The sequence below is a fragment of the Clupea harengus genome, chromosome 8, assembly GCF_900700415.2.
Source record: "Clupea harengus chromosome 8, Ch_v2.0.2, whole genome shotgun sequence".
In the NCBI taxonomy this organism is placed as follows: Eukaryota; Metazoa; Chordata; class Actinopteri; order Clupeiformes; family Clupeidae; genus Clupea; species Clupea harengus.
In genome coordinates this window covers 21,664,856-21,669,206 of record NC_045159.1, presented here as the reverse complement: position 1 = coordinate 21,669,206, position 4,351 = coordinate 21,664,856, and the positions used below count along the sequence as shown (strand labels likewise).

General features: G+C 43.1%; 1 long non-coding RNA gene across 1 annotated transcript; it reads left to right on the top strand.

The window, feature by feature from the left end:
- Positions 1 to 720: 720 nt before the first annotated feature.
- On the top strand, positions 721 to 2,114 carry LOC122133058. Its single transcript, XR_006152514.1, has 3 exons — positions 721 to 839; positions 1,500 to 1,644; positions 2,006 to 2,114. It is a non-coding gene; the product is annotated as an uncharacterized LOC122133058 (long non-coding RNA).
- The last annotated feature ends 2,237 nt before the right edge of the window (positions 2,115 to 4,351 follow it).

Here is a 4,351-nt window from a genome sequence, read left to right as displayed (position 1 = left end):
TCACCAGTGTGGAAGTTGCATTTAAAAGCAAAAGGCAAGGGGGGCACGGTGGCGCAAGCCGATAAAGCCCCCCCCACTTACGGGCTACATTGCCCGAGGGGACACAGGTTCAAGTCTGGCCTGATGTCATTTCCCAATCCTCTCTCCACCTCGCTTCCTGTCATAATCTCAACTGTCCTATCCAAATAAAGGCATAAAAAGCCCAAAAATAAATCTTAAAAAAAAAAAAAAGCAAAAGGCAATTCCTCAAGTTGAGAACACAAGTGTGTGTCTCGTTTATTTTTACATGCAGAAACGAATGAATGACAAGATGGCGTTGCCCTGTAATCTATCAAGCATGGGGCTCGACGTCATCACAACAATAGAACATTCATATTTACGTGTATGAAGTCACATTCACTACAGTACACTGTTTATTTCTCGGTAACTTTTTAAAAAAATTACCAAAAAAAGCAAAGAAACGTACATCGGTGAATACTTTTGTGGAACTTCGACGATTTCATCCACCATCTTTTTTTAAATTTGTCTCCGGTTAGGGAATGGCGTAGAGAGTTATGGGTAATACCTGCCGCCATAAGAGAGCAAGGCAGCTCAGATGAAAAATGGCCGTTATGTGACGTATTTCAAGGTATCTTCGAACAGTCCTTGCTCTCTTAATAGGAAGGAAGGAAGGAAGGAAGGAAGGGAGCATTTTAAGCCTATTCGAACAGACCCTCGGTCTTGTTCAACCTCAAAAGTAGCTGGCTCAAAACTTTCTAGACCATCGGAAACAATGAAGAGAAATATCCCTGTCATTGATGAATCCGTTGCGGAGGACGTAGCGGAAATTTCTTCCACCGGTGAGTAGCAAGCCAATCTAATGCACATGACTGAGCCGCAGTGGTTAGCTAGCTAACCAGCTACTAACATTAGTGCTAGCTAGCTTGCCATTGACAGCTATTGATAGCTAGCATTCACTTGTTTCAGCTGTCTCACTCCCGAGTGTCGTTCCGACATGCATTAATGTACTTATTTACTACCTAGCTAGTAACCTTAGACCCACAAACCTATTTCCCTTCTTGCTGAATTTGTATATAATTTACCTTCATTATTGGAAATTAGCGGTGTGAAAATTTGATTTTATGGACTATATCATACCGTTACCTTAATTCTCATCCCTGGTTACATAGCTGAGTTAGCAGTAGTAGCCTATGTTAGCTAGCTATCATTATTTTCCTTTTAGCCATTTTTGTGCAGAAAAATGATTTCCTCCTACCTTGAATAAACACACATGTCTCATGTACATACTATATATAGCTATCTTGACATTTGTCTGCTCTAGGCTTGTTCAAACTGCAAATTATATGTCTCATCATATCTCACTTTAAGGTAGCCTACTTAAAGCTACCCAGTTTGTGTGTAGCTCTCATGTTGTCAATACATTGACAGTAAAATAAATGAAACTTATTATATCGATGTTGTTTTAATAGTCTTTTTTTTTCTTTCCCTCAAACATTTAGCTATGACCACAGTGGCCCCAAATGCACAAATAACTGCAAAAAGACTACGCCATGAGCTGGAGATGGCCAAACAAAACGTGGCAGCAGGAGATGCTCAAGGAAGTGACCAAGGAGAGAGACTTTCTAAGGGAACAACTGGCTATGAGTAAGTCATTTTGTCATGTTTGACAATACACTTGGAAAATTGAACATTTAACATATCCTGGGGCCATGATATTGGTTAAACAGATATTTCACTGAAATAGGTTTTCTACTTATATTTTGACTTAGGATTTAGATTTATGCCGGGGGAAAAAACCTTTGTTAAAACATCAGATCAGTGGACTCAGACATTTGGACCCCACTGTATATATTTTGAATACGGTAAATAATAAAACAAAAAAACAGTAAAGGGTTGATTTTGAACTGAGAAAACTATGTTCCAAAGACCATCACACTTAGTATTGTGCCACCCACATGCCTATATTTTTTACTAATCATCCTCGGTCAATGTCTGTTTTTAACAGCAATAAAATAGGACAAGGGCGTTCCATCAGAGGACAGCACAAGTCCCTTACAGCAAACCACTTCCGCCGCTTCAGCTACTTTCTCTTCTGATTCCTCCGACTCGTCATCCAACTCTTTATATGACTCTTCCTCCACGGATGAGGGACGGAAGAAGAAAAAGAAGAACAGCAAAACAGTAAAGAGATGGAAGCAGTGGAAACGGGGAAAGAAAAGAAAGGAGCAAAGTGTTCACCACACTCTTACGGTCTCAGCAGTGAGCTGACATATGGCAAGGCCTGTCTGTAGGGGGCGCCAGCAGCTTTCTACAGTGACTTCCTCTTGTCAACAGGATGAAGGGGCAGTGACTTCCACTTGTCAACAGGATGAAGGGCAGTGACTTCCTCTTGTCAACAGGATGAAGGGAAGTGACTTCCTCTTGTCAACAGGATGAAGGACAGTGACTTCCTCTTGTCAACAGGATGAAGGGCAGTGACTTCCTCTTGTCAACAGGATGAAGGGCAACTCATCAAAACTTCATGTTGCCAGTTCTTACTGGATGTGAAGATCTGTGGACAAAATATTTAAATTATTTATTTAATTGCCGCTGTCAGCTAAAACTGAAAGCAATATATTCCATGCATATATTCAACAACCCACCATTACTTGGACGTTTGTATAATGTACACCATATGTATCTATATGCAGCTCATGAACTTGGTGATAAACATGTTCAGCTTAGTTGGAAAGTTGTTTATTCAGTGTAGCTTTGCTGTGTTGCTCGAGTCCATCCAAACGCTGTAGCTTTTAACCTAATTGACATTTTTGCACAGAGAGGGATATTTTAGAGTCGCTCCAGCACGGAGCTAAACCATTATCCTATTATGTGAGGACGCTCTCTGAAGCAGCACACACACACACACACACACACACACTCTTTGAAGCAGCTCAAACTCTCTGGGTCCTGTCAGGAGGGGACATTTGCTGGATTACACATGACACAGAGGTTGGATCACACAGAGACACACTCACACACACACACACGTGCACGTACACACACACATACACACACACACACAGAAACACACACACGCACGTACACACACTCACACACACGCGCGCGTGCACGTACACACACAGACACACAGACACACGCACGTACACACACACATACACACACCCACACACACACGCACGTGCACACACACATACACACACCCACATACACAGACGCACACATGCACGCACAAAAACACTTACTCACCACCTTTCTCCACCCACCCCACACATTACATTTGAACAGACGGTGAGTATAATTTATAACATACTGTGTAACAGTGCTGTATAAGGTTTTTTGTGTGTGTTCTCTTAGAGTCCAGACAGATGAACCTGGGATTCAAACACACACTCGTTCTTTCTTCATTCACTACCAATGTCACACACACACACTCGTTCTATCCTTCATTCACCACCAATGTCACACACACACACACTCGTTCTATCCTTCATTCACCACCAATGTCACACACACACACACACTCGTTCTTTCTTCATTCACCACCAATGTCACACACACACACATTAATCCTTCCTTCATTCACCATCAATGTCACACACACATTATAATGCTTTTATTTGGATCTAAACAGAGAGGGAGAATTACAGATCCAAACTTACCTGGAAGCATGTTTTAGTTTTGTACAGATATGAACCATTAAGCCACTTCTCCTCCTGCCTTTATTCACCATCGATTCTCACACACATACACACACACACACACACACATACACACTCACACACATACACACACACACACACACACACACCCACACGCATACACACCCCCCCCACACACACACACATACACACACACAGGCTTGTACGCACACACACACATACATACAGGCTTGTACGCACACACCCACACACACATACATACAAGCTTGTACGCACACACACACACACACTCACACGTTCCTTTATTCCCCACCAATGCTACCTCACCTGTCATACACTCTCTCCTAAACTGCCTTTCTGTCTGTGCATCTCTGATTCAGCTCTCCACTCCTCTCAGGACTCAGGACACACACACACACACACACACACACATTTCTCCACTCCTCTCAGGACTCCTCTCATTCTCTCTCTCTCTCTCTCACACACCCACACGCGCGCACACACACACACACACACAGGCTCATTGTCTCCAAGTCTGGCCTGTGGACTATTTCATGAAATCAAAAGGCCTCAGCTCAGCGGGCAGCAGGTATTATTCATTGCTCACGTCCCAGCAATGTCCCAGCTGTACCTGAGTAGTCGGGGGGGGGGGGGGGGGGGGGCAAGGGCAAATGACCAAGACCATTAATTTT